This window comes from Plecotus auritus (genome assembly GCF_963455305.1).
Source record: "Plecotus auritus genome assembly, chromosome: X".
Classification (NCBI taxonomy): domain Eukaryota; kingdom Metazoa; phylum Chordata; class Mammalia; order Chiroptera; family Vespertilionidae; genus Plecotus; species Plecotus auritus.
In genome coordinates, this window is record NC_137784.1 from 117,566,443 (window position 1) to 117,576,155 (window position 9,713).

The window sequence follows — 9,713 nt, forward strand, 5'->3', positions numbered from 1 at the left end:
TTTCCCAACACCATTTATTGAAGAGACTGTCTTGACTCCATTGTATGTTCATGCTTCCTTTGTCAAATATTAATTGAGCATAGTGGTTTGGGTCGATATCCTCGTGCACTGCTGGTGGGAATGCAGACTGGTTTAGCCACTGTGGAGAACAGTATGGAGTTTCCTGAAAAAACTAAAAATGGAACTCCCATTTGACCCAGTAATCCCACTTCTAGGAATATATCCCAAGAAACTAGAAACACCAATCAGAAAGCATATATGCACCCCTATGTTCATAGCAGCACAATTCACCATAGCTAAGATTTGGAAACAGCCCAAATGCCCATCAGCAGATGAGTGGATTAGAAAACTATGGTACATCTACACAATGGAATACTACGCTGCTATAAAAAAGAATGAATTCTTACCATTTGCAGCAGCATGGATGGACCTGGAGAGCATTATGTTAAGTGAAATAAGCCAGGCAATGAAAGAAAAATACCACATGATTTCTCTCATTTATGGAAAATAATGAACATTATAACCTGATAAACAAAAAGATAAATACAGAGGCAGTAAAGCACCGAACAGACTGTCAAATTACAGTGGGAAAGCAGGAGAGTGTTGGGGAGAGGGGGAAAGAGATCAACCCAAGGACTTGTATGCATGCATATAAGCACAACAAATGGACACAAGACACTGGGGGGGGGTGGGATGAGTGCATGCGACAATGGGTAGAGGAGGCTGGGGGAAGGTCAATGGAGAAAAAAGGAGATATATGTACTACTACATATAATACTTTAAACAATAAAAAATACTAAAAAATAAAGTATATTATTTCCATTCCCCCCCAAAATAAATAAATAAATAAATAAATAAATAAATAAATAAATAAATAAAAATTGAATGTAAGAGCCTAACAATCAAATGCAATACATGGACCTTAATTCTACACAAAAACACTATAAAATAAATTTTTGGAAAAATTAAGGAAATAGGATTATCAATGTTTTGTTTTTTTAAATGAATGTATACTAAAGTATTTCAGGATAAAATTTTATGTTATCTATACTTTAAAATACTTCAATGAATAAAATATACACAAAACAATTATGGCATGATGTTAATGTGTTTAATGTACATAATGGGTTTATGGACAATATGAACAAGAGTTTGCCTTTTTTATTGAAGTTCTCAGTGAATGGATAGGAATTAAATAAATACTTGTTGAGTGAAATTATAAATAGTAAAGCCAGGTTTGATGAAAAGACTAAATTGAGTTCAGAGCGTTGACTTTGAAGCATAGTTATGTGGAAATGTCTTATTCTTTATTTGGCTTGGGGAGGTTGTGGCTTCAGATTTTCAGTGGGAAGATAAATAATTTCTCATCTGGTAGTTTCTATTATTTCATTAAAGAAAGAGGTAATGCCGTCAACTGAAAACAGCACATAGATGAAACTTAAAATGATGGAAGTTGATGGTCTCTCATTTTACATACCTTCTTAAGTGAAGAGAAGAAATTCAAGGTTGAAGCTTTTGGGAATAGTGATATTTAAGGGGCAGACAGACTTAGAGGACGCCATGAGAAAAGACCAAAAAGACATAAACTGAGATAAGGAAAATAACCAGGAGTAACTGCTGTCATGTAAACTAAGGGAAATAAGAGTTTTAAAAAGAGATAGAGACCAAATGACCTAGCATTGGCCAGCAAAATAAAAAAGAAATGGTATTCTTATGCATGGCATTATGATGGCAAATGAAAGGTGAAGTGGAGTGTTAGAGGCTTAATTTCACAAAGGAATGAGATGTAGAAATAAATATCCAAAATATGCTACACTTTACAGGTTTGATGAATACAACATCAATTGAGTGACTTTTCTTTAGGATTAGAAGGCATTTAAACACATTTATATGCTGAGAATGAGGAGATAATAGATTAAAAATTGAAATCAAGTGCTGAGTCAAAGCACATGAAGGAGCAAGTTTTATGAAGAAACAACATATGGCACAGGCTGACTTTCAATAGGAAGAGAAACACTTAGGCTCATACAATTGGGAAGAAGAATAAAAGGGTGCAGAGAAGAAAAACTATAGGTAGAATACTGGGAATGAAGGATTTCACCCCAGCAGATTCCTTGAGAGTCAGAGAGTTGAGAGCTGGGTAGAAATTTTGAGTAGAAAGGTACAGATTTAGAATTTTTATTTTGAGAAATAGGGATGAACTAATAATAAGTAAAGATATTGATATGCACTGTGAAGGACTCAATTGAGGTAAGAAATCAAGGATTTGTTGAGGCATTCACATGTATAATTTTTTAAGATTCTCCTTACCAGCTCTCTGGTTCTAAATATAAATAAGAGGAATCTCTTACCCTTTGGGACAGCATGATGGACTTGGAGAATAGTATGTTAAGTGAAATAAGGCAATCTGAGAAAGACAAATATCACATGATCTCACTTATTTGTGTGTGGAATCTAATGAACAAAATGAATTGACCAACAAAATAAGACCTGAAGCATGGAACAGACTGACATACTTCAATGTGAGGATAGGAGGATGAGAAGAGAGAAACCAAAGAACTTGTGTCCTTATATGCATAGCCCATGGATACAGGTAACAGGGTGGTGAAGACCTGGGGTGGGTGGGTAGGATGGGAAGAGGGGGATAAAAGGGGGTAAATGGTGGGTATCTTTAATGCTATCAAAATAATAAAAAATGTATTTTTATTTTTTTATTATTAATTTCTTTATTGATTAAAGTATCACATATATGTCCTCATCCCCCCATTCCCATCCCAAACCCCTCCCCACGCATGCCCCCACCCCCCTGTTGTCCGTGACCACTGGTTAGGCTTATATGCATGTATATAAGTCCTTTGGTTGATATCTCCCTCTTACCCCCACCCTCCCCTACCTTCCCTCGGAGGTTTGACAGTCTGATCGATGCTTCCCTGTCTCTGGGTCTGTTTTGGTTCATCAGTGTATGTTGTCATTATTTCCCCTAGATGAGTGAGATCATGTGATACTAGAAATACACTTATAAGAACCAAAAATGAGACAAGCAATAATGGTTATGCCGAGAGGCAAATGAATCAGTCTGTAGTGAGTTTCTTTCTGGGCCAACAGTTCTTTTGAGTCCCAATTTCAATGTCAAACAGTTCCTTATGTGTACATGTCAGCAATGATATTTCAGTTCTGCATGGTGGACAAATGGTGGTAATGCAGGTCTGACCCTCTCTGGTTTGGTCCTGGGAAACCTGCCGCTACGCACAGCTGCTGACTGCTAGTATGGCAAGGCGTTGTCAGCGTCTTCCATCTCTGGACTGTTTCTCTTCTGTCTTCATGGCTGGAGCAGTCCTGTCAATTCCCCTCTGTTGCAGGAATCCACATGGTCTTGGAGGTGTTTTCTGAAAATATACAAACATATTCTTGACCAAAAGTTAATAAAGGAATCTTTTCTATAAATTTGACTTGGGATCCTTTTTCATTTTTTGCCCAAATGATTTTCCTTTGGCTTGTTTTGACAACATGTGTGTTTTTCATGGGTGTCTTGCTGTTAGCATTACAAATGAATGTTAATTTTCTAAAGTAAAAATTTTCTAGATGTAATTTACTTACAGGATATTTTTCCTTACATGATATTCTTCTACTATCCCCCCTTTTTTATTTAAATATTAGGGGGCTTTTGGAAATTTTATAATGTAGTCTTGATAGCTTTTAAATTTTAACTTTTTGCACTAAAATATGACTGCTTTAGGTTCATTACATGTTACGCAATTTTACCATGAGATGAACTACCAATAAAATTTTTAGTTAACACTTAGGAACAGCTTTTTGTCCAGTACCATTAATTTTTCTAAAGAAAGGCAGATAAGAATTTGTAGGGCAGGTGCAGCAGCAGGGAGCAGTATTGTGTTGTGGTTAAGAGTGGAGATTTTAGTCACACACATGGCTTTGAGTCCTGGCTCTGCTACTTATAAAGCATGTAAGCTTGGACAGCCTCCTTGTCCTTTCAAAAACTTAAGTTCTTCATCTATAAAATGGGGGCAGAATGCTCATAGGGTTGGTAAAATTAGATGGAAGAATCTATGCAAATTGCCTGACACTTAGTAAATTTACAATAAACATTAGCTAGACATGAAACTAAAACAGAGGTGGGAGGGAGTTGAGAGGAATGATGAAACAGAAATTTATGTTATTGACCATGGGTTCTAGGCAGCACTGGAAAAAAAGTGAGACTGTGGGGCTGCAAAACTGGAAGCAAATGAAGGAGTCAATGAAACAGTTTTTAGTAAGGGTGAAGAACAGTGGTAAAGTTAGTGAGAGAGCTATATAAAAGGTAACTCTGAGACTGGTATTAACATTAGAGATTTAAGAAATAAAACAATTCTTTGTAATTACAAAGTCCATGTTGTGGTCTTACACACTCAACATTGATGACATAGGAATCTTTGAGAATTGAAAGAGTTGGGAATTGAGTAGGCAATAAGAGATGCTACCTCTTTTGTGCAAGGTCTGGTCTTTCACCTTTGAGCCCTACTTTTCTGAAATGGTGATGATCATCTCAGGAAAGAATGATCCAGCTCACATTGCCTAAATTCTCATTAGACTTGTTGATAAATCAATCACACATTGAATGTATTCACTTAGAATTATAAATAAAAGTTACAAGGAAACAGAAATGTCTCTATTGGCCAAATAAGCCCAATCTCCTCCCAGAAGGAAGATCATACGATCTAAAGGTAGCTTGATGAGGATGATGTCTTGGTTGAGGGAGGATGCAGAAACGTCATAGGCTCTGGTGACAAAGGAGTGCTCCCTCCACTCCAAGTGCTCTCAAAGTACTAGCTTCCTTGGCATAGCTGGCGAGACTGACAAGGGCCCACTCCAAAAATTCTTTTTCTGGACTTGAACATGATTGCCCTACAATTGGTACTTCTTACTACATCATCTTTCTTGTTTAAATAGATTTGTAGTACCTTTTATAACTTCCAGGATGATAACTTATACTAATTGCATTTGAGGTTGGCTGCTTCCTAGGAAAACACTTTAATCTTAATAATATGTCATCCTGCTGGATGGGTAACTTCAGGTAAGGTTTCCAATAGCCAGCTGCTTCTACTCACAGGCAAATTTTAAGAAGAAAAAATTCCCTTTCAGGTAGTTTCCTATTTCACCCTTTTAACTCTTGCATGTCTACTTTGGTTGCACATCATCTTAGCTGTTTTTAACCTCTTGAAGACTGTTCATAAACTAATCAAATGTACATAACTAAAGTATATACTGCTAATGTATATAACTAGTGTTTATACTGCTAATGATATTTTAAGTTTTTTATAAAAGTCATTGTTTCAATATTTATTTCACATGCAAAACATAAAACATCCAAGTTTTAAAATGTAAAATAAAAAAATTTAAGTGTTCAGATAAATCTTTGCTAGACTACTTTCATTGGAAAAACTATTATGTGGATAATATATCAATTGACACCAGATCATTAGAGATGGCCTCTACAATTTCTTCATTCTGTAATTAATGAAATATATCCATAAAAGTTAAGCCCCTTTCCCAAGGCCATACAGCCAGCTCAGTTGCATTTCAGAACAAACAGGAGAGTACTTACAGCTGCTAAAGTTATATGTGGGGGAACCTGTAACTCTCACCATCCCCTTCAACTTGGTGCTATCTCAGTTTATCTGGAAAATCAATCCTTGATCAATATTTTCTAGTCAATATGCAGTTATTAGAAAAAAAACATCAGTTATGTTGAATATGTTAACTATTAATACCCTCAAACACACTTTTAAAGGAATCTAAAAAAAAAGAAGGTGAAAGGGGTAGAGAGAGTTGCACTACCATACATTACATAAATCGTTGTTGCTTTGAAAACACATATGTACACATATCATTGTGTCCAAACCAGAAATCATGAGAATATGTACAGGCTACATGGACTTTTGCAGAGATACAATATTTAAGATGAAAAAATAAAGTAACAACATTACTCTTTTGTTAACATAGGTTCTGATTGAATCAGTCATTCAGACTGTGCCTGATAAAATGTCCCAATTTCTGGTTTCACTAAAACGTCTGAATCAATATACCATTTAATTTTCTGTAACTGAAAGGGAGAAAAGATTGACCTTTTAATATGCTTATTTTCATCCTATATACTCAATGTTATGTATTTCAGAAGAAACCAACTGCAGCATTCTTAGTGTCAACAGAGGGAGCTCAAAGACAAAATGAGAAACTGCAGAAACACATAGGAGAATGAGAGCTTTTGGAGGGGTGGGATGGTGTTCAAGACTACATAACTAGAAAGAAAGTCAGCAGCAAAAATAATTACTGAAAAAGTGCAGAGATGACATAAATGAAGCCAAGTTTTGAAATCAATTAAAAGGGTCATTTTTCAACTCCCACTCTTACCGCTCCCACTTCCTTCCATCTGCTGATTAGAATGAATTCAACGAGGTAATATTAGCATCTATTTTCAGATGAATGGAAGGAGTAGCTAAGCAATTTTTGAAACTTTCTACTTGATTCCTTTAACCATTGCTCTGAAAATATCTTAAAACTAGTGGCCCAGTGCACGGATTCATGCACATTGAAAGGAAATTAATTAGAAAAATATTATAATATCACTATTCACCCTTTCTCTATAATAGAAGTGTCAACCAAATTCACGATTGAGGATGATAGATAGAAACACATACTTGAGATTGTTGCCATCAAGAGCTTTATATGTATTGTGCATGTGCGAGTCAACTTAGCCTTTTATATATATAGAATAAACTTGCTTAATTAGACCTGCTTTCTGATGTAGCTAAACTTTTTCCAGCCCAGTGAAGCACCCCAACTTCTCTTTCAGGTAATTGTCAGCAACACAGCAATAAATATCAACATGAAGCAGATTATTATTGTAGATCACGCAGGGAGAACAAAGGGTAAAATATTTAACTGCTGCAGTGTTTGACTATATTCTGCACAGTGAGAAAACCCGAAGTCATTTTCAAGGTCTACCATTTCTTACTTCTTTTCAGTCAAGTCAAGTTTCTAAACTCTCTAACTCTCCATTTTCCAGCTAATGAAAAGAAAATAGGATTCTACCGAATCTCCTATCTACCTACTCCAGGACTTCTGTGAGAATCAAATGAGATGAGGCATGGGAAAATGCTTCACAGACATTTGGTTAAAGTCTCAAATGTTTGCACCTGGCTATAAAGCAGGTCGTGTTCCTGGGCTAAAGAAACTACAGGAGGCTAGATGTAACTAGGGAGAGGAAGCCAGGCATTGCTATGTGATGTCATTACCCGGTGCCCACAGCAACCATTTTCAGGCTGGGCTGGGATGTGGGCCACATTTTGCACCATGGGGTCTTGGCAGTGTTGGCTGTGATTTGGTGGGCTGTCGCTCTGAGGTGATGGTGGGGCCTGTGTCCCACTTGGGGGAAGCCAAGTGTTGATTTGTGGGTACCAGGTCCACGGTGCCAGTGCACATCGTGGCAGCTCCTGTGTTGAGTGTTTGACTCCTGGTGGTCAGTGCACATCATAGCGACTGGTCAGAAGGTCAGACACTTAGCATATTAGCCTTTTACATATATAGATATGTGCTCTTAGAGGATCAAATTAATTAATTATAAATTAACTAGAGGCACGGTGCACAAATTCATGCACAGGTCGAGTCCCTCTGGGTGGCCTGCAGGGATCTGGCCAAAACCTGCAGTCCAATGCCACCTGCAGCTGCTACCTGCAGCTCCTACCTGCCACTCCTGCTCATCTCAGCCCCACTGTGACTGCTGTGGGCTTGTGCCCAATCAGTCCCAATCGGGAGAGACTTGCACTGCCATAGCAGTGCTCACCAGCCATGAGCCCTGCTTCTGGTGCCCTCCCAAGGGTAATGGCCTACAGGATTGGGCTGAAACTGGCTCTCCGACATCCCCTGAGGGATTGTGAGTGGGTGCAGGTCAGGCTGAGGGACTCCACCTGTGCACAATTGGGCCAGGGAGGGACCACAGGAAGGCTCCAGGGCATGTCCGGCTCATCTTGCTCAGTCCCTATTGACTGGACCCCAGCAGCAAGCTAACCTACCAGTTGGAGCATCTGCCCCCTGGTGGTCAGTGCACATCATAGCGAGCGGTTGGTCAGCCTTAGCATATCATTAGCATATTACGCTTTGATTGGTTGTTCAGTTCTGCCATTTTGTCTATTTGCATATTACCATTTAATTTATAGGATTTGAAGCTGGTTTTACTACACAGTGATTCTCCATCTTTTAATGCTCATGTACCTTTATTTTAAGAGGTTTTTCTTTTCCTGAGCATACATTTTCTCATAAACTTGATCTAAATAAACTTTATAGCTCATATATATGTGGAATCCTAACTCAAACCATTATCGTGTAAACAACTTGATGCCCCACCTACATTCACATATTAATTTATCTAACATGTACTTATTGAGAATCTATGGACTGCCATATATAGTGCTATGACCTAAGGACCCACCAGGGAATATGATGGAGAAACTTATAATCTGGTGCAATTAACAGGCAATAAGTGATCAAATGAATAAGATAATTTTAGAGACATTCTATGAAGAAAAGAGGATAATGTGAAAGAGTGACTAGTATGGGGAGAAGGCATGCCTCTCCGAGGGAGTGATATTAGCACAAAAAACTAAATAAGGAGACAGCCATGTAAATATTCAGCCAGGTTAAACAACCTGGCTTAAAGGGCTTGTGAGTTATATGATATCTGTCTCAACTACTCAACAAAAGTAGCCACAGTCAATAGCAAACAAATGGGTATGGCTGTGTTATAATAAAACTTTATTTACAAAACAGACTCATAAAATGGAAAGAGTTTCTAGGCAAAGTGAACAGCAAAATCAAGTCCTAAATCATGGGTTAGTTTGGTGTTTTAAAGGAATAAATGTCCAGTGTAGCTGGTATATAGTGAGCAATGCAAGAGTGATCCCAGCTTAAGTGAGAGAGGTAAACTGTGGTCAGATCACACATAGGGCCTTATAAGCTGTGGTAAGGAGTTTGAATTTTATTCTACATATGGGATGATGCTATTGGAGAAATTCTGTCTGCTGTGTGGTAAATGGGTTGTAGGGAAGAAGAGTAGAAATGGAAGACTAGTTACTAGCTAGTTCAAGTGAGATAATGGCAGCTTTAATTAGGGTGATAACAGTGGAAATAAATAGTAATGGATGGATTCAGCATGTGTTTTGGAAGTAGAATTACCAGAAATTGTTAATGGATAAGAAAGGAAAAGAGGAAATCTAGGGTTTTAAGCTTGAGCCATTGGTATGTGGTGTTATTATTGGCTGAGTTGGGAGAGATTAGGAGAGAAGCAGGATTGGGGGCAAGAAAGATAGAAATCAAAAGTTTTGTTTGGAACATACCACATGATCTCACTTATTTGTGCAATCTAATGAACAAAATGAATTGACCAACAAAATAAGACCCAAGGCACTGAGGCATGGAACAGACATATCTCAGCAGGGCAGGGCAGGGACAGCACTGGAAGAGATAAACCAAAGAACTTATATCATTACTAGAAGCCCAGTGCACGAAATTCATGCACTGGTAGGGGTCCCTAGGCCTGGCCAGCGATCAAGGCCGATCAGGGCCTTCCAGCTGCTGGCTGGGGCCTTCCTTCGTTCCACGCCATGCCCTGGTGGTCAGCACACATCATAGCGAGTGAGCAAACTCCAAGTCTCCCGGTT